Raw genomic sequence first — 27,641 nt, 5'->3', positions numbered from 1 at the left:
ACACAGATTTAAACAATACCACTAGCTTAAGGTTCATAACATTTAGGAGGTCAAATGACTCTGCCTGACCATGTAACTACTAATGGGATTTATTTTTTCAAGTTGAGCTGTGAGTGATTGGTCACTAAGATCAGAATTAGGAGCTGAGTGTGAGCTGAGTGTCAGGACTGCATCAACATCTAAATCAACAAATATGTGCAGTTCAGATGGTTCATCTACAGATGAATTTCTCCTAGAGTCACCTTGGATCAGATGATCTGCATGAACAACTCTTCTATTGTTTCCTTGTACTCTAACCAAATATGTGAGTGGCCCTTTTATCGATACTATAGTCTCCAGTCGCCACCTTTCCTTCCCTTCCCTCATGTTTCTGACTCTGATTGATAAAGTTCAAATAATCTCATTTTGGGATACGCACCATTTCTTTGATTTTTGGTTATGATTTGTTTCTCCTTTACTTTCTGGTTGAGTCTGGGCTTCACTAAAGAAAGTTGAATTCGCAGAGCGCGCTTGAGAAATAACTCCACTGGAGTTTTTCTGGTGATTGTGTGCAGTGTATTAATGTAATGAAACAATGATTTTGCTACCTTATATTAGATGGGTAGTTTCTTGTCAGATTTTTCAAGCAGCTGCTTGAAAGTCTGAACCTGCCTGTCGGCTAAATCATTGCTGGCTGGGTGGTATGGCAGGCATATGATGTGCTTGATGCCATTACCCTGTGGAATGATGTAAACTCCTCAATGGGAAAATAGGGATTGCAGCGCAGTGATGGGTAGCAGTTGATGTAATGCTTCCAGTCACTTCGAATGGCTGTCTACTGCAAATAGAAATTGCTGATCTTTGACTTTGGCAAAGTCAATGTGAATTCTCTGCCATGGATCGGTAGCCCAAGGCCAGAGTAGCAATGGAACTTGTTTAGATGTGTTATGAGCTTCAAAACACGTAGAACAAGTGCACATTGTGTCTTTGATATGCTGCTCAATACCAGGCCTCCAAATAAATGATCATACAAGAGCCTTTCATTCAGCTCATGCCAGGGTGACATTCATTGGGTAAGTGCTGGCGTTGCACATCTGGGACGACAACTCATCTATCCCATAGAATGCATCCATCTTCCCAGGAGAACTTGTGTGAAATATGGTTGCAGCAATACATCCTCGCTATGATTTGCCCATCCCGACAGGATACACCTTTGCAAGCACCCAATCTTTTCTCATTCAATCTTCAGTTTGCTGTACAGTTACTGGGACCTGGTCTACAGTAGTTTGGCGCATGTATACATCATCTGGATGAAAAGTAGCAGTAGTCAGGGGTTACCTACTCAATTGATCTGCATTTGCATTGTGAGACAAAGATCAATATTCTATCTGATATCAATACCTAGAGAAGGCTAAAGCCCAACTCTGCATGTGAGCAGCAGCGGAATCTTCAATTTCAGACCAAAAATGCTTGTAAGAGGCTGATGGTCTGTAATGAGAGTGAAATTTCTACCATAACAGTAGAGGTGAAACTTCTGCAAGCTGAACAGAATCACAAAGCCTTCCTTGTCTTTTTGATCATAGTTTTTATCAACAGCGCGCAGCCTTCTCGACGCATATGCAATTGGCTTTTCTGAGCCGTCATCCAGTTTGTGACTTTGGACAGCTCCTAGTCCATAGGGACTTGTATCCATATTCAAAACTAATAATTTCAATGGATCATAATGGACTAGAGCGTGGTCACTAGCTAACAAGATTTTTGCATATGCAAAGTCTTCTTCGCATTCTATGCACCATTTCCACTTTGCGGAGTGTTGCAGCACCGTAAAGAGTGGGTATATTTTTGAGCTCAGATTCTGAACAAATTTCCCATCGTAATTTATCATGGCAAGGAAAGATTTCAGTTCAGAGACATTCTCTGGTCTTTGCGGGTTTTTGATCACCTCTACTTCGTCCTGCAATGGCTTCTTGCCGTCAGCAGTGAGAATGCGTTAAAGGTAATTGATAGTCAACTTCAGAAATTAGCACTTCTCCCAAATGAATTGCACATTTTGTTTGTCTAGCTGGGCAAACAGCACAACTAGCACTTTCATGTGCTGGTCAAAGGTAGCGGTCGCAATCAAAGTATCAACGTCATAGCAAAAAAAGACATACTCCATGCCTGACAAAATCTTGTCCATAGTTGCTTGGAACAAAACTGGCAGTTTTCACTCCAAAGCACATGCATTTGGGTGCAAGGAAGCCCTTATGAGTGTTGAGCACAAGGAGTTCAGCTGACTCCTCATCGACAAAGAGCTGGTTAAACGCACCAGCTACATCAATGACTGAATACACTTACAGTGTAGTACCAACTTGTGTGAGTTTCACAAACAAATCTTGAACATTGGGCAGCTTGTAGCCATCATCCTCGGTGACCTCATTCATGTGTTTGTAGTTGCTGCACACGCAAATATTCCATTGGAACTTGGGAAAGTGAACTATTGGGGAGGCCCAGTCATCACTATTTGCAACAGGGGTCAATATGTTATCATTTACAAGCTGCTCGTATTCTTAATTTACAGTTTCCACTAACGCATAGGTGGAATGCACAGGTCGTGGTTTCTGGAATGTTGGTTTTGCAACTGGCTTGCATTTAATTGAAGCAGTAAACCCTTATATGTCAGATTCTTCATTCCTGAATAATTTGTCATGCCTTCTTAAAATTGTGTCTAACTCTGACTGGTTAGAGTCACATTTACGGGTTGGCTTGGGCTGAGATTTGGTCTCATTACCCCAATCCCTAACCATCAAAATGTTCTCCCAATTCAATCTGATTTTGGTAAGCCAGACTCTCCCGAAGAGAGCTGAATTATTTCCTTTCATAATCAACAATTCCAGCATGAATGTTTCACAATTTTTAAACCGCACTGGGACAGTTTCTTACGGAGGAGTGGTTCCTAAAGATGACGTTTGTTTCCTTTAATGGAAACTCTGACAATTTTGCATAGTACATCTAGTCAGATAGGATCAACTGGAAAGCTCCTGTATCTCCCTCCATCTCAATACATGCATTTCCTACATTTAGGTTAACCTTATTGCAGGTGGGGGGAGGGAGTGCTGTGATGGCATAGCGAGAAGACGTAGAAAAACACCCCCTCATGGCAGAACTTTTAAAAACCCATATAAAAGTTTTTAAATTATTTTAAAAATTGTGGACTGTATTGTTAAAGTACTTAACTAGCAATAATGAGGAAAACTAAAACTTAAATTGCTAATAAAAACAACAATAGAGGAATCTCGGCCTACCTTATCAACTCAGCCTGCTGATTCAATTTCCTCTCAACCCTGACCGCAATGCCAGTCTAGCGGTGAGGTGTATTCAACACCAGTACCGACTTTGCGTGCGGTCACGCAAGATGGCGCCGGTGTGCAGCGTCGACCCACTCCCGACCAGGAAAATCAACTGTGCATAACACCCAAAAAGGCCCAGGCTGCATTGACCCAGTGAACCTGGGCTGGTGTTGGGAGTGGGGGAGGTGTCTGCACCCAGAGTTGGGCTGAAGTTGTAGGCTTATGATGAGGCAGAATTCTAAGTTTAAATCTGGTCCTCACCAGTCAGATTTGCCTTCATCTGCTGATTTGGCTTTGCAAATAAATCAAGGATTTTCAATTATGAAAGATCAATTTGCTGAGATGAAAGGGGTAATACCAACAATTAAAATGGATGTGGCAAAATGTTCGAAAGCTGTGGATAAGGTTCAGAACAAGTTAAAAAGATTAAAGAAGAATTTATTAACTGTATAGATAATGTTGACTTTTGTAAGGAGAAGATGGGACAGATGGAAGATTCTTTCACTAGGTGGGAAATTCAGATTTGCTGAAGAAGATTGATGCTTTGGAGAATCAAAGTCGGAGGAATAATGTTAAGATAATTGGCCTTCCAGAAGATTTTGAATGTCCAGACCCAGTCCAGTTCTTTCAAAAGTGGATCCCCAAACTTATGGGAATAATGCATTTTCCGAATGGTCTGGAATTGGACAAGGCTCATCGGGCAATACAAAGAAAGTCGTTCCTGGCCAAGCACTATGGTTGGTTTTGATTTGTTCCCTGCGTTATCAAGATAGAGAACTGATTTTGAGACTTGCAGTATAGAATGCAAGAAACAACCAGGGACCTCTGCTTGTTAAAAAATAACAGGGTGTTCTTTTATGCTGATCTAAGTCAAGCTGTGATTAAGCATCGTAAAGAATTTAATTCAGCTAAAGCTGTTCTTTGGAGGAAGGGTTATAAATTTGCTTTTCGTTACCCTGCTATGTTAAGAGATTTTTTATGGTGATTATCAATCTAAAATTTTTTCCGATGATGCTGAAGCTTTGGATTTTGCTAATTCTTTACCTGATAATTAATAGGGTCAAAATCCAGATAAATTTCCTCAGCAGTTTGTTGTTATGCTGAAAGGGAAGAATGGTAAACGAGAAATGGAATCTCAGCAGTTGATTGATATTGGTATTGATGTTGATCAAGTTTATCATGACTTAGAAGAACCATTTCATACTTGAGATGATTCTTTCTATTCTTTTTTATTGTTCTGTTCGGGTTGGGGGGGGGGGGTCCAACTGCCGATCCTTCTGAAGTCGTCAGCCACTTTGTGGCATTTGTCACTCCTGCGTAATTGAGGGATGTAATACCATTGGGTATCTTTTCGTGTTGGATTTTTTTCTCTATTAGGTTTCTTTTTTCTTCTTTTCTTTCTTGGAGGAGTTCTTTAGTGTATTGATGTCATTGGGAGGCACTTCACTATTTATTGTGGGATGGTTATAGAGACACTAGATCGCTAAATCAAATTTTGATACTTTTAATGTTAATAGGCTGAATAACCCAATTATGAGAGAGTTTTGGCTTATATTAAAAATTGAAGGTTGATATGACTTTTTTGCAGGAGACTCACTTGACTGATAAAGAACATCAAAAATTAGAAAGAGATTGGGTTGAGCAGGTTATATCATCCTCTTTTAATTCTAAGACAAGGGGTTTGCTATTTTAATTAATAAAAAGTTTCCTTTTAAATTGGAATTAGGTTTTGAAGCGGCTGGTAGACTTTGTACTTGTACAATTGAAATTGTACAATTTTATCTGAATGTTGGAACTTAATGTTTATGCTCCAAACACTGATGATGAACAATTCATGGTGGACTCTTTTCTTAATTTGAATCAGGCTTATGATAAAATTATGGTAGGAGGTGATTTTAATTGTTGTTTAGATCCACTATTGGATAAATCTCACAAATCAGTAATTAAAACAAAAATGGCTAAGCAGTTGATGGTGTTCATGAAATATATGAATTTAGTAGATATATGGAGGAAATTGAATCCTAAGGAAAAAGATTTTTCATTTTATTCATTTCTCCATGATTCTTATTCGAGAATAGATTTATTTTTAGTATCAGCACAGTTACAAGGACGAGTTTCTGAAGCTGTATACAAACCTAGGAATTTGTCTGATCATTGCTGTTGATTATTTGTAGCACTTCAGAGAGGGTGGAGAATATTTATCGTTGACGTTTTACCTCCTTTTTGTTGAAAGATCCAGAATTTTGCAAACTTATACCAAATTCAAAGATTTTGAAAATAAATGTAGGTTCAGTTGATTGTAAATTTGTTTTGTTTACAAGGACAAATCATGAGTTAGATGGTTTAAGTTAAGAAATGACAAATGGCTGAGGCTAGTAAATTGAAGGAGATAGAGATTTTGGAAAAAAAGATTTACCATGTGCTTTGACTGTAGATTAAAAAAAACACTTAGTTAATTTGAAATTACTGTACAATTCATTACAAACATATGAATTTGAAAAGCTCTTACAGAGGACGAGGCAGTGGTATTATGAGTTGGGGGAGAGAACTCATAAAGTGTTAGCATGGCAGTTAAAAATGATCAAGCGTCTAGAACAATCAATGCTATTAGGCATCATTCAAGGATTACATATAAACCCCAAGAGATTAATGATGGGTTTTGTATGTTTTATGATAAATTGTATACTTCTGAGGTAGTGCAAGATGAAGTTAATATTGAAATTTTTTAATCTGAGTTAACTTTACCTTCCTTGAATGACAAGGATGTTAAAGAATTGGATGCTTCTTTACTGTTAAAGAATTAATAGATGCACTTCAGACTATGCCGAGTGGTAAATCTCCAAGCGACATTTATTTTCAAAATCTTTGAATTTTATAAGGAATTTCAAGATTTATTAGTTCCTTTGTTGATGAAGATTTTAGGCGGGGAAAACCGGCTCTTTTCTGGATTCTTTTTCTAAAGCAATTATTACTGTAATTCTTAACAAAGATAGAGATCCTTTGAAGGCAGGATCTTATTGTGGTGGTGCACCACCGGCCTACTGTCGGGGGCAACATCTGTACCTGCAGGAGTATACTGCCGGCTTACTGCAAGGGGCAACCTCTGTACCTGCAGGAGTGTAAGGGCCAGGACAACACCTGGCTGGCTGTCAATCAGTCGGCCTGAATGGATCAAAACTGGTTGGGTTTCAATCACCCACTGGAATATAAACCTCCACCGGTCGCCCGAAGCCTCATTCAGAGTCACTGCAGCTATAGCTAGCCTAGCTCTGTGGAAGTCTTTGTGGATTAAAGCCTGTTGTACAGTCTTTACCTTGTGTGAGTCTGATTCTGGCTAACAGTGCACCACAATTTAATCAACAAAATTTTCCCAAGGCTGCCATGGAAAAACTCCTGAGCACAGGGAGCCTTGAAGTCGACCCACGCCACCCGAAAGCCCAGACACACTTCAAGATCTGGTGGTACGCAGTCGAGGCAGTCATCGAGGCGCACGCAGGCAGCATCCTGGACTCAGATCAGAAGAGGCTAGTCCTACTCCAGTCAAAGCTGAGTCCCCATGCCTTCCAGGCAACCAAAGGCTGCTCCACATACAAGAGCGCAATGGACACTCTCAAGAACTTGTACAAGCCCCCCATGAATGCAGTCTGTGCAAGGTACCTCCTCAACACCCAAGCCCAGCAACCAGGGGAGATGGCTGAATCTTACCTGGGACACCTGCGAGAGTTGGCCTAACCGTGTCTGGCTGAACCCGGGTAGGCACAGAGGAGGTGGAGAGGCTGATCCAGGTTGCCTTCATCTGAGGGCTACGCTTGATAACCTTCCTGCAGAAGCTGCTGGAGGATAATATCTATGCCCTGACCAAGACAGTGGAAATGGTCCGAACCCTGGAAGCTGCAGCCCTGCACATCGAAGCCTTCGATTGCAGGTTTCCCCAGGATCCCTCATGACCCTTTCACACTGCAGCTGCAGCCCCAGACCGAGCTGGGGAGGAGAACATCACTGCGGCAGGCGCCCAGCACCCCTGTAAGTACTCTGGGTCCTGGTGCAGGTCAGACCGACGATTGCACCGAAACTTCCCGGCTAGGAACCAGTACTGTTCCCGAAGCGGCAAGAAAGTCCACTTTGCTAAAATGTGCCTTTCAAAACCAGCCGGCAGCTCAGTGGCACTCTATGACTGCCCGAACTCCTCCGCAGACCACTCCACGTGCACATCCTGAGCGGCACCATTGTCTCCACTACAACTTCCACTGTCCCCAACTGTGACGGTGCAGCATCCAGCTCTGCCAGCAACGATCGCAGCATGTCCCCCAAGGACCTGGACTAATCCCTGCCCTTGCCAGCACCACTCACTGAGAACTACAGCAATGACACCTCTGGCTTATGGTGTGACGTCACTTCCGACTGATGTAATGACGTCACTGCCGCTGGCCGCGATGATGTCACTTCCCCGACCCCACGAACATGGCTGGGGAAGGAGGCGAGCCATGCAGGGGTTCCCCACGTGCTGGCGCCATCTTGGGCCAGCCAGCGGCCAACACGGAGGGCCCCGATGACGATAAGAATGACAAAGTCAACACGGGTGATGACCAGGCCACCCTACCGACACTCCCCACGCCTCTGGCCGCATCGGCTCCTGCACACTGCATCCCATGACCTACGTCAACATGGTCAACATGGGTGATGACCAAGCCACCCTACTGATGCTCCCCACTCCTCTGGAAGCCATAAATCACCACGCACAACCAGAGAGCGACAACTCCGACTCCAAGACAGTCCTGGCTGCCACCACGCTGACCAGGGACATCCCTCTCAACCTCGGGTGCTCTATGATGGACGTGCAAGTCAACGAGCAGGCAGTAAAGAGCCTGTTTGACAATGGCATCACCGAGAGCTTCATTCACCCGAGCGTGGCCCACTCCCTGAGATTAAAAGTCCACCCCACCACCTGCTCGATCGCTCTCGCCACCAAGGATAAGACTGTTGGTACCTTCGGTTGCTGCTCGGCCGATATAACGGTGGGAGGGAAGACATGCATAGGGTTCAGGCTCCTGGTCATGCCCAAACTCTGCACCCCAGTCCTCCTGGGCCTAGATTTCCAGTACTATCTGCAGAGCGTGATCCTTGCCTTCGGGGGTCCCCAACTTCCACTCATGTTACACAACATGTCAAACTACCAGCCCCGGCCAATCTGCGGCCTCTCCACACTATGCATCACCCCACCGGCGCTCTTCCCACATCTTACGCTAGGCTGCAAGTTGATCACCACCAGAAGTAGGCGCTATTGCACCGCAGACAGAGACTTCATCAAGGCAGAAGTGCGGCGACTCCTGGCTGAAGGTGTCATAGAGCTCAGTAACAGCCCTTGGAGAGCCCAAGTCCTGGTCATCAGAGGGGGAAGGAAGCCGAGGATGGTCATGATTACAGCCAGACCATTAACCGGTACACCCAGCTGGATGCCTATCCCCCGCCGAGGATCGCCAACTTGGTCAATGAGATAGCCCGCTACCGGATTTTCTCCACACTTGACCTGAAGTCGGTGTATCACCAAATCCCCATCCACCTGAAGGACAAGCCTTACACTGTCTTCGAGGCAGACAGACAGTTCCGCCGAGTTCCCTTTGGGGTCATGAACAGGGTCTCCATCTTCCAGCAGGAGATGGATCGCATGATAGACCGGCACAAGCTGAAGGTGACGTTCCTGTATCTGGCTAACATCACTATCTGCGGCCATGACCAGCAGGACCACAATGCCAACCTGGAAAAATTCCTCCAGACGGCCGGGGAGCTGAACCTCACACAACAAGGAGAAGTGTGTGTTTAGCACCACCCGCCTCACCATTCTGGGGTAGATTGTGGCCCATGGGGATATCGGCCCAGATCCAGAAATGATGTGCCCATTAATGGAGGTACCTCTTACCCCCCACGCTAAAGGCCCTCTGCAGTGCCTTGGCCTATTCTTCTATTACTCGCAGTGGGTCCCTGGCTTCTCGGATAAGGTCTGCCCGCTGGCCCAAGCTGCAACCTTTCCCCTCCAACCCGAGGCACAGGCAGCCTTCATCCGCATCAGGAAGGACATAGCGGATGCCATGATGCAAGCGTGGATGAGGACTCCCCCTTCCAGGTGAAGAGCGATGCCTCCGAGGTAGCCCTTGCCACTACCCTCAACCAAGGGGGGGAAGCCCTGTTGCTTTCTTCTCTAGGACCCTCTACGGCTCCAAACTAGGGCATTCTGCCATTGAAAGGAGGCCCAGGCGATTGTGGAACCGGTCTGCCAATGGCGCCATTACCTGGCTGGCAGGAGATTCACCCTCCTCACGGACCAGCGGGCCATGACATTCATGTTTAACACTACCCACAAGAACAAGATCAAGAATGACAAGATGCTGCGCTATTACATCAAGTACCGTCCCGGGAAGTTTAATGACTCCCCCGATGCCCTCTCTCGGACCTGCGCGTCTATGCACGATGAATGGCTGCAGGCATTGCATGAGTCCCTCTGCCATCTGATGTCACCAGTTTGTACCACTTCATTAAGTCCCGGAACCTGCTGTATACCATCAGGGACATCAGGGATATGACTGAGGCCTGCTGGGTCTGTGCAGAGTGTAAACCCCGTTTCTTCCACCCGCCCCAGGCCCAAGTTGTAAAGGCCACTCATCCCTTCGAGCATCTCAGCATGGACTTCAAAGGGCCTCTGCCTTCCACTGCTGTGTACGGCTACTTCCTCACGGTAGTGGATGAGTACTCACGCTTTCCTTTCACTAACCCTTGCCCGGACAACTCCACGGCCACCATCAGGGCCCTAAGCAGATCTTCACCATGTTTGGCTAACCCACTTTCATCCACAGCGACCCGGGGTCTAGTTTCATGAGTGACAAGCTGCGCCAATACCTGACAGCGAGGGGCATCATGACCAGTTGGACAACGAGTTATAACCCGAGAGGCAATGGGCAAGTGGAACGCGAAAACGGTGTGGTCTGGAAGGCAGTACTCCTGGCTCTCAAGTCAAAAGAGTGGGCCATTGAATACTGGCAGGACGTCCTGTCTGAGGCGCTCTATGCCATTCAGTCACTGCTGTGTACGGCTACCAATGAGACCCCTCACTAAAGTCTGTTCTCATTCCCCAGGAAGTCAGCAACTGGAATGTCCCTCCCAGCATGGCTCACGTCCCCGGGACCAGTGTTCCTGCATAAGCATGTACGGACACACAAGGCCGAAGCCCTGGTTGAGCAGGTCTTCATCCCACATGCGAACCATAACTACGGCTACATTAGGTTCAGCAATGGCATTGTCTCAACCAGGGACCTGGCACCAGCAGGAGCACCCACCACCGCACAGCACCCTTCAGCCCAGGATGACGCCGACCGGGCATACATCCCCATCTCCAGGCAGGTATGGGGCGTGCAGGACCTCCTTGACCACCAGGGGCCCGCTTCAGTCCTGGGGGATGAACCTGCCCCCCACCCATCCAATACGCCTTTCATACATCGACCCTGGCCTCCTAGGGCACCCCTCCGTGCGGCACCACACCAGTCACACAGACCCTTGCCGTCAGGCCTCCCCCACTTCCCCTCCGACCAGTGATCAAGAGCCAGTCCTACGATGGTCACAGAGACCCCGGCGGCCGCCGGGTCGTCTCAATCTGTAAATATTGTATGTTGTATAGTGGGTACAATTCCTTGTACTGCCGCCCCACCCCGGGAAAATTTTAAAGTGGGTGAATGTGATGGTACACCACCGGCCTACTGCAGGGGGCAACATTTCTACCTGCAGGAGTGTATTCCGGCCTACTGCAGAGGGCAACCTCTGTACCTGCAGGATTGAAGGGGACAGAACAACACCTGGCCAGCTATCAATCAGTTGGCCTGAATGGATCAAGCCCCACCCGGTTGGTTGTCAATCACCCTCCAGGATATAAGACTGCGCCGGCCTCCTGAAGCCTTACTCAGAGTTACTGCAGCTACAGCCAGACTGGCACTGTGGAAGTCTTTGTGGATTAAAGCCTGTTGTACAGTCTTTACCTTGTGTGTGTCTGATTCTGGCTAATAGCGCACCACTCTGATAGACCTATTTCGTTGTTAAATGTGGATTATAATATAACAGCCAAGGTTCTGGCTAATAGATTGGCTAAATATTTGCCTGATTTGATTCATGTAGATCAGGCAGGTTTTATCAAGAACCGTTATTCAGTGGACAATGTCATAAAATTGATTTCTTTAATTCATATTTCTCAGCAGCAATCTGACCAACCAATGGTAATTTCTTTGGATGCAGTAAAGGCCTTTGACAGAGTTGAATGGAGCTTTTGTTTAAGGTCTTGGAAAATTATAAATTTTGGTCTCTTTTTACTGGTTGATTAAGGCTTTGTATAAAAATTCCACTGCGAGAGTGGTGAAAAACAGACAGATGCTTTTTGTACAATCTAGATTGACCAGGCAGGGCTGTCCTTGTCACCAGGTCTGTTTGCATTGGGTTATTGAACCTTTGGCGCAGATGATTAGGCAAGATAGTGCTATTAAAGGTATTATGGTAAATTCTGATGAATATAAGATAAGCTTGTTTGCGGATGATGTTGTGATATATTTAAAACATCCCTTGCAATCTTTGGAGATTTTACATAAATGCTTGGAACAGAATGGCAAGTTGTCCGGTTATAAAGTAAATTGGGAAAAGAGTGAAATTATGCCTTTAGTTGATTGGGATTATTCGTTGTGTAGACAAGCTGTGAAGTTTAAATGGGCTGATCATATCAAGTATTTGGGTATTGTGACAGAGTATTTAGAGATGACTTGGGAGGAATTGCTAAAGCAGTCTGCACACACACATTTCAAAACACAGAATTTTTGCAGGACTTTTGGAGAATGCTTTTTGCAGATAAAACAACAAAGTATGGACATACAGCTGGGAGAGCATATGATCTTTGCATGCAAAGGGAGAACAGTTTTGTTTTCAGAGAGGGAGGGAGTGAAACAGAGAGAAAGGAGACAGAAATCAGTTCCTGAAGGACAAAACTGGCAAACTTTTGAAAGACTGTCTGGTCAAAGGAGAAGGGTGGTTGTCTGAAAGGTGACCTGAAAGAAAGAGGATCACCTGGAGAACCCTGAAGGGGGCAAGTTTCATCAGCAAGACTGATTAAACAGGAATCAGGTGCAAATGTCCTGGAAAATGAATCTCTCTCTGAAACCAGCAAGAACCCTCCTGAGTGGCAACCATTTGCCTGTTAAACGCAAAAGCTTGGTGAACTTTGTTAATGCTAAGCTCTGTGCACAGTACAAGAATTGTCTGCAACCAGTGAGATTGGACTGTGATCCAGAGAACTTTTCTAATCTTAAATATACATTACACACATCTGGGCTTAGTATTAGAGGGGGAATTAAGTAGGTTAGGTAGGTTAAGTAAGTAGGTTAAATAATAAGTTAAAGTTTAATTCTGTTTTTTTGTTCAATTATAATTAAAAACTACTTTTGTTTAAGTAACCCTGTGCAGTGGTGCATATCTATTGCTGCTGGGTTTTGGGGTCCTCTGGACTCTGTAACAGTATTATTATTGATGGTAATTATAATCATCTATTTGCATTGACTAGGATTAAATGTGATTTGAATAGGTGGAAAGATTTACCTATAATGTTGATAGGATGGGTGAATTGTATTAAAATGAATATCTTCCCCCAAATTTAATATTTGTTTCAATCTATTTATTAAAATTTCTCAGAAATTTTTTAAAGATTTGAATACTTTGGTGAAAAATTTTTGTATAAAGATAAAATAGCGAGGGTTTCACAGCAGAAGTAAACTTGGAAATATACATTAGGAGGTTTACAACTTCCTAATTTCCAAAACTATTATGAATCAGCTCAGTTAAAATTTATTAGTATATTTCAAGTGGACAGCCCCTTGATAAGGGCTAATATTGATTATCTCAGATTGGAGAAAGGAGGATGGATCAATTTATTTATCGATGGAATTCTCAGTTATTAAGTAGTTATAATTTACCATTGCTGAAACTCTTGATGAAGTTATGGACTAATAAGAATGAAATTATAGGTACTCAAGGGAAATTTTCGGCTAAAGCACCTTTGCTCCAAAATAAGCTTTTCCTCTTTACTGTTAATAATCAATTTCTGAAGTTATGGGATCAAAAAGGAATTAAAATGGTAGAAGATTGTTATGAGGTGGGTTATTTTATTTCTTTTCAAAGAATGAAAGAGAAATATGAAATATCTTTGAGTACATTTTTTTCTTATTATCAAGTTAAAGCTTTGTTGTTAGATAATTTTGGATGTTCTTTAAGGCTTCCCAGAAGGTCTAAATTTGAAATTTTACTTACCGATAGTGGTAAGAAAGGATTCATATCTGATATGTATACCTTATTGCAGAGTAAAATGCCTAAACCAGATATCGATAAAACTAGAATGAAATGGGATGATTTGGAAATATCTATTTCTCCAGATGATTGGATGTTGATATGTGAGGACAGTATGACTAAAATTGTAAATGTAAGATATAGATTGGTTCATTATAATTTTATTCACCAATTATACATGACTCCAGAGAAATTAAAGAAATTTAAATATGTTACTTCAGATTTATGTTTTAGATGTCATAAGGAAGTAGGTACTTTTTTACATTTGGTTTGGTTATATGAGACAACTGTTCTCGAATAAAATCAATGAATTTTTGGAGGTTATGTTTAAATTTAAAATTCCACTTGATCCTAAGATATTTCTATTGGGTCATATTAAAGTATTGAGTTTTGAGTTAAAATTAGATAAATTTCGAATTGCTTTTATAAGGCTAGCTTTAGCAGTAGCTAGGAAATGTCTTGCAGTTACATGGAAAAATGAGACTAAATTAAATATTCAATGATGATATGTGGAGATGATATCATGTATTCCTTTAGAGAAAATAACATATAATCTACAAAATAATTATCCTTTCTTTATTAAAACTTATATGGAACGGATGCGATTAAATTATTAAAATTTTCTTCCCCATGCATTGGTGGTGTGGTCCCAATCCATGACACATAATTGAATGTATTGCTTCAGTAGATCTCCTCCTTTCTCTCTTTTCTTTCTTTCTTTTTTCTTTTTTTATTTGTTGGGATTGTTTAGGGAGGTTTAAGAGGGGTGGGAGAGATAGGGATGGGGGTGGGAGATTTGGATTGGATTGTAGTTTGAATGCATGATTTATTATTGTTTATAAATAAAATTTTCAAAGAAAGCCTTTTACAGTAAAAATGTACAGTAGCACTCACCCTCAAGCTGAAACAAACCAATTGGCTTATCTGTTTGTATACTCTCAGTATTAGAGACATTGTCAGAATCAGTTTCAACAAATTTTGTCTTCTCATGGCCATGCTTTGAGGAGAAGCACAGTTAACAAATATGTCCTTGCTTTTTGCATTGTTGGCATGCAGCATCTTTGAATCGGCAGGAGTCAGCCCGATGCTTTCCTCCATAGCACTTGCACTGCATTCACTTGTTGAATGAGCTAGAAGGAAATTTTGATGTCTGCTTTTTCCTCCCATGGCCGAGTCAATGTACTTCTCTATTGCTGGCTGCTTTCCCCTTGTAGTCCTGGTTTGCTGCCCCCACCATCATGTCAGCTATGCCTTTAGACCTTGCTTTGTTGAATGACAAATCACGAACCAAAGGAAAATGTTGTGGAGTACAGGACATTTTGGGATGTAGTCCTGAAACAAGTCTGTCTAAGAGGACCTCCTTCAAAAAGGAGCCAAAGGAACAAGATTAAACCAACTGTTTCAGTCTGATGACAAAGTCTGCCACATAATCTCTATCTCCCTGTTGTGCCGTCCAAAATTTAGGCCTCTCTGCAATGATGAGAGGTGCCGGCTTAAAATGTTTAGTTAGCAGTTTCTTCAAGTCTGCACGTTCCTTTCTGCTGTGAGGATCCGGACTGAACAGATTTTTCAGCAACTTATGTATGCTGCTGGTCCCACACTTGCAAGAAATAAACTCATTTTATTGGATTCAGCAAAGGTATTGACATTGAAAATGGCATCCATGCGATTAGCATAGTCCTCAAAAGACTCGGCAACTCCTCAAAAACACCAACATTACTGAAAACTGCCATCATAGATACTTTAAAAGTCCTCATCACCAATTTTGTGTACTGGAGAAACTATGAATATAGTTTGAAGTTCCAGTAGTTCAGGTGCACAGTCAAAAAAACAGGACAATGCCTCCAAATCCACAACCCTACCAAGCCCCTGAGATAAGCAAAGTTCTCAAATTTTATTCCAGGTCTAGAAGTGACAAGCAATTCCGCAATGTAAATGCAGGAGAATCTCAGCAGAACTGATCTATACTGCTGTCCAGCAGTGAAGCAAACTGACAGATTATGAATCTCACAGCAATCCCAGGACTTCAGGTTTTAATAACGCATGCATAGACGTCCTAGCCATTTGTCATCTAACATGGTAAATATCTGGAGTTGCAACTATAAGAACTTTGATTTATGAGAAGAACTGCAGTGTTCAGTTCAAATGACTAAAACACTAATTTCCCCTTCATTTTTTTGTCATATCTTTAAATTTTGAGATTTTAACATTCTCGCTTTAACTATCTCTAGCCCCTCCCTCCCTCCACTCTATTGCTGCAGCCAAATGAAATTATTAGCTGATTTGGAACTGCTTTATTTTTATTGGATGGAACTGTTGGATTACCTCTGGGTGTCCAGTTTGGGAGTAAATTGACTGTGCACATACAATCAGGTCATTCTGCCAAGGAGTTAAATATTTTCTAAATGCCAAAATAAGGAGTGTCTAACTGACGGTTCAGTAAAGTATGACAAAGGTCATGGCACAGAAGTGCCACAAACTCCAGAAAATCTTCAAACTTGGTGCTATTTGTTGGGCCCTTACAAACAAAATGATGGGAGGTAGATTCAGTGTTCATTCGGTGAGTCATCTTCTCCAATCCCCAGCTTCCTAGAGTGAATGGGTGTTGCATTTTCAGAGCAGGGTTATCTAAATCTAGATACTATGGTATCCAGGAGGTGAAGGGACAGAGGGTGTGATTGGTGGGCAAGGTTCATTCCCTACTGCTGGTTATCCCACATAACCATTAGTCTGCCTGTCCATTTTTGCAGCTCCCAGATAAGAAATTAATTCTAAAAATGGCAATGAGATCACGTAACAGGACATTTGTGCTCCTCAGCCTGTCTTCATCACTACCTTGCTCCAAGTTAATCTCATGACCGCAGCAACAACTTATTTCAGAGTTTCAATCATCAGTCTGTGGTCACACTCAAATGCAGTTTATGATAGACCCTATTGACCAAGTAGGAGAAGGTTTTAGCAGACAATAAATGAATACCTCTGAACCAGGGGATCCTACACATTAGAGGAAAGACTAATAGAGCAGCAACAAATCAAACTGAGAGTGGTGTGGGACATGATGACATGGATAGAGGGCTCATTGTTCTTTCAGTTTCCCACCCTTTCAGGCACCGTCATTGACCGACAAAAGAGGAATGTGCTGATATAGGTGTGTGTTTTATATTTGTTCCTCTATATCACACATGTCAAACTCTGGCCCGCGGGCCAATTATATTTGGCCCGCAAGATCATTTCAAAAATGTATTAGAGGTGGCCCGCTGGCTGCCGCGCCAGTATAGCGCATGCACAGTAATACAACAAATCCCAGAATGCATTGGCGTCAGCCTGCTAATCGCCCCCGCCTCCTCTGTTTACGTTGCAGGGTCTCACCGTAGACTCTGGTTTTGGGGCCTGGCCAGTGTCAGGGGAAGCCAAGGCCGCTTCCCAGCGCCCGGAACCGGAGGCCTCGGGCCTGACCTCGCCAGGACCGTTGCCCACTCCCACTCCCTGCCGCAGGCCGACCCGCGACTCACGGTGACGGGGCTGCTGATCCGCCGAGATGCTGCCCTGCAGTGAGAGCCGATGCCCCCACACTGTCGTTGTCCAACCCGATCGCCCGCAAACCCCGCCCTCCCGCACAGAGGCCTGAGTAAGGATTATGAACTTTAATCTCAGGATAAAACGATCTTCCAATAGTTTCATGTCACAGTGATAAATATATCCCTGGTTAAAAATGGTCCTGCACCTGGATACAAGCTCATTAGGCATAAAACTTGAAAAGAGTGTAAATCAAAGGATATCTGTACCAATGGAAAAAGGGCATGGCAAATAACCCTGCTAGAGTTCATGCCCACAATCAGTCACCCATTTGATTGTTTCAGGAATCATGTTATTCTCCCACATTCTCAATAGCCCTCAGATTTTACTATTCGACAGCACACTAGCAACATTTGACAAATCCTCTATAGAGAAATATAATTTATTGAATATTTTATTTCTCATTTGTTAATGCTTCTGGAAAGAGTTTATCCAAAACTATTATTAAACATTTATTTTAATAAGAAAATGTTTAACATTACATATGTTGAAAGAAGAGAAAACATGCAGATGTTGTTGAAAATTTTCAATAAATATTTAGTTTGGCCCTCGACTTAGTCCAAATTTTTAATTTTGGCCCTCCGTGAATTTGAGTTTGACACCCCTGCTCTATATGTTCTCACACATTTGGTTCAATGAATAGATCAAACCTTCGAGTACACCTGCTATGGACTTGCCTGCAAACATTCCAGATTCACCCACCTGGAAAATGAGGAAGTTCTAGACATTGGGCCATGAGTGTTTGAAAACAGGTTATTGGGAACAAGTGGGGAAGGACCCAAAGCCTCCTGCACAGCCATTGGTGCAGAAACTGTTCTTCCCAAGACCATGAGAAACTGCAGAGTTGTGAATGGATCTCAGCTCATCATATAAACCACCCTCCTCTCCACTAACTTCATCCTACCAGTACCTTGAAAAGGCAGCCAATATATTAAAAGATTCATCCTACCCTGGCCTCACTCTCTTCACCTTTCTCCTGTCAGGAAGATTTACAAATGTGAGATCAGGCACCACCAGATTCAAGTATACTTCTCTCTCTCTCTCTTTAATACTGCACTCTGTACTATGTTTTTTACTGCTGTACGATGTATGTGTTAACAAACTGAACTGCTTGCAAGCAGTTTTCTCATTGCAAGTTCTCGTTGCACCTTTGTACATGTGACAATAAACTTGAACTTGGCATGACCAATATCCCTCTGATGTTGTTTTAAAAACAAAATGTAGTCATCAGGCAACCATATCCCAATACATCCATCATATGGGGGTGGGGGTGGGCATTAACTTGTTTCTAGCAGCTCATGTCCCATTAATGTTGATTTTGCAGAGACCTCTAAGTCAAAATTGTTGGTGTCAGGGTCCATCACTCAAGACTGCATGCTTGGCTTGCTTTTGATATTTATATGCTGTAAAATGCCACCTCCAGCCCCACATCTTCCCGTGACTCCAGCTGTTCTGTGGGCTCCTGAGTGGGAGCTCTAGTAGGAGATTGTTCAAATTCACGGTGCCCACTTTAGTCAATCTTATATCCATCTTGAAGTTTGTCATCATTGATCATCAGCCATCTAATGTCGACACAGCTTTAATGATGACATGAGCTGAAATGTGGTTGGCTCATTCGTTTTGCTATCTCACAGAGATTAAGAGTCACTTCAGGACCTGCAGCATGAACTCGACTCATACACCCAGGAAAACAACTCAAATGAAGCAGCAGATTAGTCATTAGTGCACAAAATAATTTCTTCATTAGAAAGAGGAAAGAGCATTAGAGGAACGGATATCTATGCAATAAATGTTAATTGTCTGAAGGTGAAAGTATTTCTTAGAGCCGTTTTCTAACATTTGGCTACATGATTCGAATTCAGATTCAGATTTATTGTCATAGTACATGGCATCACATACAACCCTAAGATTTTATTCCCTGCAGGTGAGGCAAAATTACCATTTACTGGTAATGCAAAAAAAGCCTGAGTCAATGAACACGTAAAAAAAATAAGAAATGTAAACAAACAAACTGTGCAATACAGCAACAAAAAACAATAAAGTTCAAAAGTAAGAGACCTTAAGTAAGTCCCTGATTGAGTTTGTTGTTGAGGAGTCTGATGGTGAAGGCAGAGCCACTGTTCCTGTACCTGGTGGTGAGAGTCTTGTGGCACCAATACCTTTTTCCCTGATGGCAGCAGCAAGAGCAGAGATTGTGCTGGGTGATGTGGATCCTTGATGATTGCTGCTGCCCTCCAATGGCAGTGTTCCCTTTAGATGTTCTGAATATTGGAAAGGGTTTCATCCATAATGTCCTACCTGTGTCCACTACCTTTAGCAGGGATTTTCGCTTGGGTGCTTTGGTGTCCCCATACCAAACTCTGATACAGCCAGTCAGCACACTTTCCACCACACATCTGTAGAAATTTGCCAGGATTTCTGATGTCATAACAAACCTCGCAAACTCCTGAGGAAGTAGAGGCTTTATTCATGATCCCATCTGTTTACTTGGTCCAGGAAAAATCCTTGAGATAGTGACTCCCAAGAACTTCAATTTGCTCACCCTCTCCACCTCAATTTGCTCATCCTCTGCCCCAATGATCACTGGATTGTCTACCTCTAGTTTTTCCTTCCTGAAGTAAACAATCATCTCTTTAGTTTTGGTGATATTGACTGCGACAATGTTGTTGATGCACCATTCAGACAAGTTTTCTATCTCCATCCTGTATGATGACTCATCACCCTTTTTTTGTACAACCCATTACCGTGATATTGTCAGAAAATTTGTAGATAATGTTGCTGTCATACCGAGACACACAATCATTAGTGTAAAATGAGTAGAGCAAGGGGCTAAGAACTGATACTGATGGAGATTGTAGCGGAAAAGTTATTATCAATCCTCACTGATTGTGGTCTGGAGATGAGGAAATCCAGAATCAAATTACACAGTGAGGTGTTGAGTCCCAGGCCTTGGAGATCGTTGATCAATTTTGAGGGGATAATGGTGTTAAATGACAAACTGCAGTCAATAAAGAACATACTGATGTATGGATCATTGCTTTTCAGGTGTTCCCAGGCTTTATATAGAGCCGGTGAGATAGCATCCACCATAGACCTGTTGCTACGATAGGCGAATTAGAACAGTTCTGTGTCACCGGCTAGACAGGAGGTGATATGCATCAACAACAGCCTTTCAAGGCACTTCATCACTGTTGATCTGAGTGCCACAGTTGTTAGTCATTTAGACAGGTTACCATACTTTTCTTGGGTACAGGTACAATTGACGCCTGTTTGAAACAGGTGGGTACCATGCCTTGCTGGAGTGAGATGTAGAAGATATCCATGAATACATTCCATCTGGACTGATGCTTTCTTCAAATTCACTCTCCTGTATGTCATTCTGGATTATGGAGAGGAGAGGATCATCAGGGGACATGGGAGCATGCTTAGTGGTTCTTCCTTGTTCTTCTCATCAAATCGAGCATAGAAGTCATTGAGTTCATTAGTGGGAGAAGCTTTGCCATCCCCTACTGCACTGGATTTGGGTTTGTAACAGGTTATGTCATTCTAGCCTTGCACTAGAGGAGGAACATGTTTTTTTTTAACTCTCGTGAGAGTAATAGGTCTAAATAGGTCCTGCGAATCATAAACCACACCTGCACAGGTCAAGCAATTGGTGGATATTCAGAATATTTATGAGGAAGACAAAGACAGTTAGTCTATTGCTCAATGTACACATGGATTGAAATTACTTGCTGCAGCCAAACAGCCCACTGTAAAGCAAACCTACAATAGTAAACTAATAGAATTAAATTAAAAGAGCCAATAAGTTCATTAGACAATAAATATTCACTGTAATCCAAGTGCAAAAAATTTTTTGTGCTATCGGAGCTGAAGAGGAGGCTCAAGACTCTGATAATAGTCGGAAAGAAACGTTGAACCCAGAGGTGCTGATTTTCAGGCTTCTGTACCATTGCCTGAAGGTAGCAGTAATAAGAGGTTGTGACCAGATGATGGGGGTTCTTCTTTGATTTTGCCTGAGCCTCACATTGTCTGCCATGAATGGGAGATCAAAGCCTGTAATGGTCGTGGCTATGTTTCTTACCTTCGCATTCTGCGTTCCTGGACACTTTCAATCACTAAACCAGGTTATAATGCAACTAGTCAGTACACTTTACACAATGGAAATGTAGAAGTTGGATAAAGTATCTGTCGACATGACAAATCTCCTCAGATTCCTCAGAAAGTAGAGACATTATGCATTCTTCTTGGTTGCCTTGATGTACTGGCTCTTGGAAAGATCTTGTTAACATAGATCCCAGAAACATGAAAATTCTGACTTTCTGCATCTCCATCCCATCAATGTGGTCCCTCAACCTCTCCTTCCCAAAATCAATAATAAGCTCCTTTGCCTTGGTGTCGTTGAGAGAAAGACTATTATGCTGGCACCACCCAACCTGGTTCCCAATCTCTATCCTGATTTCCAACTAATCATTTCCAGTTATTCAGCCACAGCACAGGTGGTGTCAGCAAATTTGTTCATTGAGTTGGAGCTGAAATTGACTACGCAAAGTCATAGGTTTACAAGGAATATGGTTGCGGACCAAGCACACAGTCTTGGCGTGCCCCTGTGTTGATAGTCAGAGAGGAGGAGGTGATGCTGATCTGCACTGATAGAAGTCTGCCAATAAGGAAGTCAAGGATTCAGTTGCAGAATGATGGACAGGTCCCAGATCTATTAGCTTGGTTATGAGTTTTGCTGGGATGATGCTGTTGAACACTGAGCTGTTGCCATTGAACAACAGGTGTTCCTGTGGTTCAAGTAATTTAATGCAGAATGAAGGACCAGTAGATCTGTGGCATTTAGGTCTGTCAAATAAGGCATATGAAAACCCTAACAAATAAGGTTTTTGTCACTACAGTAAAATCCACTCTATCCAGCACCTATGGGAATTGTGGATGCAAGATATAATGCCTAACTGTGGGAGCACTGCTGTGCAAAGAATTCAGATGCAAAGTTCGTAGACTGTACAACAGGCTTTAATCAGCTTAAACCTGTACACACACAAGGTCTCGGTACCTTCCTGGCTCCATGTGCTCGACTGACTACAAAGGGCTGGCACGAGTCTTTATATGGGCCAGTGATTGACAGTGGGCAGGTGGGGTCAGCCTCCTCCCAGTTTGCCTACCTGCAGGTTCAGTGGTTGTCCCCTGCAGTAGGCTGGTAGGAATACAACCAGTGTAGTGGTTGTATCACTACGAATAAACAGTTTAAAAGACAAAAGACAGTGTAAAAATGTAAAGTAATTTGAAAAAAAAATCAGTATTCTAGTCCTTAATTATGTTAAGTTCACTTTAATCAGGCAATTCCTGTAACTTCATAAATTTAAATTCGAACCCTGTTCGCTAGCACTGTAACAGTGCTGTGCTAACTGTCATGCTAATAATGCTGCCGTCATAATTAACCCCTCCTCCAAATTTATAGATAAAACCTTACTAATATACTTAATAATATACTAAAAAAGATAAAGGCTCTTATCAGGCAGGGATAGGGAAAGAGTTTGGGAGAGTCGCCCCAGTAGTGAATGGCATTGGCCGGCTCTTCATCCTGGGTGCTGCTATTTTAATCAAACACAACTTTATTAAATCTTTATTCAAACAGGTTCCGTGGGCAGGGAGTGGGCTAGATGCTCCACTGGCTGAATGTTTGCTCCCGTCTTCACCAAGGTGTGTGTGTTGCTTTGGAGAACATTTACTTTTACAATTTTAAACTTTATTAAAATTTTTATTTATTCTTACTTCTATTTATTTAATTCCCTTTTTTTTTGGTTGTTGGTTGCTGATGGCTTGAATTCTGAATACTGGGGATTTTATTATATATGGAAGGATCAATAAATTGTTTACCTGGTTTATCTCAGTTAAGTTCCAGTTAATAACTTTCAAAGTGCTGAAATTGAGGACCATCCTAACATTCAATGACTAATCTAAGGTTTATCAGAGGTCCAAGCTTTCACAGTGTCCCTATAGCACCAGTGTCCCCTGATATTTAGAATGTCCACATTAATTAGTCAGGTAGGGGATCATAAATTCATGTCTTACTTTCTCATATTTTCAAATGGGAAACTATTTTCTCCTCCCCTTTTCTTCAGGTAACATATTGACAGAAGGAGTCCACACATTGTGCAATCCTCAAGGAAGGGACAACCACATTGTAGAATACCAATGGTTTTTACTGTTCAGCTGTTCAGGCACTTCTTACACCCTGTGCCTAGAGAAAGTGCTTATAACATACAGATCACCAGAGATAACAATTGATATTTCATTTTGTTCTTATTGATTAGGTCTTTTGTAAATTTTGCCATCAATCATGTGGTTATCCTCAGGGTGCCAGGTTTCAGGTTTCAGGTTCTGAAAGTCGACGTGCTGTATAAATTTGAATTCAGACATACAGCACGTTAACATGCTATTTCGGCCCAAGTATCCGTGTCACCCAATTACACCTAATTAACCTACATCCCTGGTGCGTTTTGAATGGTGGAATGAAACCAGAGCTCCAGGGAAAAACTCACTCAGACACAGGGAGAACATACAATCTCCTTACAGATGCAAAGGATTCAAACCCCAGTCCCAATTGCTGGTGCGATAAAGGTGTTGTGCTAACTGCTACAGCAATCATGATGCCCTTGCTGAATGAAATTACAGAAATATTATCTAATAACATTTTTAGCAGTAGTTCATAAATATTTAATTTTTTAAAATGTAATTAAATTTAGATATATCACACGGTTACAGGCCCTTCCAGCCCATGAGACTGCACTGCCCAAATATACCAGTGTGACAAATTACCTACTAACCTTGTAGTCTGGAACTAGGGAGGAAACTGGAGCACCCAGAGAAAATCCACGCAATCATGGGAAGAACATAATACTCTTTACAGACATTGGCAGATTCGAGCCCAGGTCGCTGGCACAATAACAATGTTGCACCAAATGCAATGATAAATGTGCTGGCCTTACAAGAGGAAATTATTAATTCATTGGTAATTTGGTATCTATCATACTTTATGATCTTTAACTCTTTCAAATTAGGATACAAATCAGCCATGAACCGGCAACTGCTTCTTCATATTGTAAGATAGATTAGAATTAGATGCAAAGTGATATTTAGAAGCAGTACAAAAAGACTGGAGAGATGACTGATTGTACATCATGGTTGTTCTAGAGACTGGAGAGATTATTGATTGTACAGCATGGTTGTTCTAGAGACTGGAGAGATTATTGATTGTACATCATGGTTGTTCTCGAGTCTGGAGAGATTAGTGATTGTACATCGCGGTTGTTCTCGAGACTGGAGAGATTATTGATTGTACATCATGGTTGTTCTCGAGTCTGGAGAGACGACTGATTGTACATCATGGTTGTTCTCGAGACCGGAGAGATGACTGATTGTGCATCATGGTTGTTCTCGAGAATGGAGAGATGACTGATTGTACATCATGGTTGTTCTCGAGTCTGGAGAGACGACTGATTGTACATCATGGTTGTTCTCGAGACCGGAGAGATGACTGATTGTGCATCATGGTTGTTCTCGAGTCTGGAGAGACGACTGATTGTACATCATGGTTGTTCTCGAGACCGGAGAGATGACTGATTGTGCATCATGGTTGTTCTCGAGAATGGAGAGATGACTGATTGTACATCATGGTTGTTCTCGAGTCTGGAGAGACTGATTGTACATAATGGTTGTTCTCGAGTCTGGAAGAATTACTGAATGTACATCATGGTCAGTCTTGACTCTGTGGAGTGATTTCTGAATGTATATTGTTAGGAACTAACAACCTTTCTAATTATTTTTGGGACCAAAGGGACTTTGTTTGCATTAACACAGGAACAGTAATGGAAAATTTACCAGACAATGGTAAATTCAAAATAATCATTTTTTAATATTAATCTATCAGTAACAAGACAGTTCTTACTTATCTCCAAATTTATTCCCACTATGCACAAATGTAAAATGTAAATGTGTGTGTAATGAAGTCCCACTCTTAAAATTCCATTTTTAAAACTTCAGCATCAATTTAGTCTTACTTGAAGGCCTTAAATTCTCAGTTCAGAAATTATTACAAAGCACTTTTAAACATCATATCTTCAGGTATCTTTACTCACAATTCTGACCTCTTTTAAAAGAGACAGGGAATTATGATAATTTTTTACCATGATGAATTCACAAACCCAGACAAAGGATTAACGAAGTGGCCATACAAAAATAGATTTCGTAAAATTCTGTCCTTTTTCCCAATGAGATAGCAAATTGGTCTTCCTTATTTCAAAAGCCATTGATTCTGTGTTCCCCTTTTCTCAGGAGTAACACACACAACAGCACCTATTCTGTTTACTGTAACTCAACCCTGTCTTTCACAAGGTTTCAACCTCTGTGTGTCACAGGGTTTTGACTTTTGTATACTCCAAACTGAACTGAACTAAGAATGTCTGAATTTGATAATATATTTCTCCAAACCATATAACAGTTACATCATCGTCGAAGTCATTCTTAATTTCTAGAAAACATGCGATCAGTTCTTGGAATTTTAAACAGTTGCCAACCCCAGTTTCTTGTAAACCATGTGATCTTCATCCCTCTTGACTGTAGATGATACTACTCCGAAAGATCAACTCACTTGTGTTTCAAAGGCTTAGGTATATCACTTGCATGGCTCTGACTTTCATTTCTCTTGTTCAAGAGACCTTAAGTGGTTTAGTTTAACACCAGATGGCTTCCTTCAACAGATCTTATTGAGCACTTGGATACCTCAGATATTAATAAAGCAAACACCCCATTGTCTGTGAATAATTAAGACCCACTTCAAATCCATTAGCTCTGTCTTTCCAAGACACATCAACTCTGAAGATGAACACTCTGCTCTGAAAACAATGGTTCTCTATAAATGTGCTAGGAACAGTGTGTGACCCTTTACCAGCCCACATCTATCTTACTAAGAACACAGATGCTGTAGTGGCCCATGCACAGAGATGCGAACCGGCCCACAAAATGGCCAATGAATGTGGCAACTGCTCTGACCTGGGGGAGACACTGGCCATCATCCCAGGTGACCTCCACACAGCTGGAAAACAGGGAACTCTGGCAGGAATGCTGGACAACCCGAGGTCGGCGCTCCGATGTTGCAGGTCCTGATGTCAGCACCAGGAGCCTAAATAAGCAGAACTGCCAGTGCATTAAAGCAGTCTTCGATTTCAACTCCTTTTGTGTGTGTCTTCCTTCCACATTCTTTGTAGCACATATGCTACAATACAATATTTTAACTCTATAATTTATTTACTCAGACATTTTTATATATGAGAAATATAGTTTAACATTAAATTAAAGAATAACACAAATCCATTATAATATCATGGTTGTTCTCAAGTCTGAAGAGATTGCTGAATGCACATTGTGACATCTCTTGATGTCCTTGAGCCCCAAACCTGGTATTTAATAGTTTTCAGTCATTCAATGCCTGGATTCTGCTGTCTGGTCAGGCCTTCGTGAAAATATGTGTCAGTGAAGAGCAGGTGAGAACAGGATTGAGTTTAGCTACAATTTTGCTTTTCAGGTCAACATCCTCCACTACTCACTACCTGGGCTTAAAAGATGAGGAATAGACATTTGGACGAGGACATAGTGGAACTTAAACTGTTAATTAATTATGCTAAACAGGAAAAGTTTAGAATAAATACATTGAGAGAAGGAGAAGGTTGTTTCAATTGTAATTTAGAAATAAGGTTTCTATGTAGAATAATAACAGACTTTAAATTTAATGTGATGATAATAGGGTTGAATCTTTCTGGATCTGGCCTACTACAGACAATCCATATCCACCTGTTCTAATCTGTTATGAATACAGAAACTGAACGTGTAACTTAGTGCCCCAAAAGATGGAATAGGTTCTATACATCGAATTAGCTCAGGAATGCCCCTCTGGCCTTTCGTAACCTTTTTTAAATATCTCTCATAGAAAAAAAAAGTGGAATTAACTAATTTAACAAAAGATAGATAAATGATAAATATATTTTTTAAAGCCTTAACAAAATATAAAATCAATTTAAATCAGTAAACAACAAACCTTCACTTTGAACCTTCACTTATCTTTCTTCCCCATTCACAGGTTGTGTCCTCTGGAATAAAGCTGAGGAGTGGACAAGGAAGAAAACATCCTGCTTCAGCATATCAGTACTTCACTGCTGGCCACACCAGCATTTAATTTTCAGCCTGTTTCATAGCTGTGGTTAACCAGCCTCCAAAGTCCGATCCTACTCATAGCCTCTTGCATGCTCCCCCTTTCTCTTTGTTTCGATCAGTCTATGAGGTTGATGATTGTTCCAGTCTTTAGATAATAAAAGCCTGATGGTTTCAAAACTC

At 42.0% G+C, this 27,641-nt stretch overlaps 1 long non-coding RNA gene across 1 annotated transcript; it reads left to right on the top strand.

Moving 5' to 3' along the window:
- Positions 1-16: 16 nt before the first annotated feature.
- On the top strand, positions 17-27,641 carry LOC138756223 (uncharacterized). The gene is made up of 2 exons (XR_011352880.1): positions 17-304; positions 27,388-27,641. It is a non-coding gene; the product is annotated as an uncharacterized lncRNA (long non-coding RNA).

Source organism: Narcine bancroftii, chromosome 3 (assembly GCF_036971445.1).
Source record: "Narcine bancroftii isolate sNarBan1 chromosome 3, sNarBan1.hap1, whole genome shotgun sequence".
Lineage (NCBI taxonomy): Eukaryota > Metazoa > Chordata > Chondrichthyes > Torpediniformes > Narcinidae > Narcine > Narcine bancroftii.
This window is presented reverse-complemented; position numbering and strand designations above follow the sequence as displayed.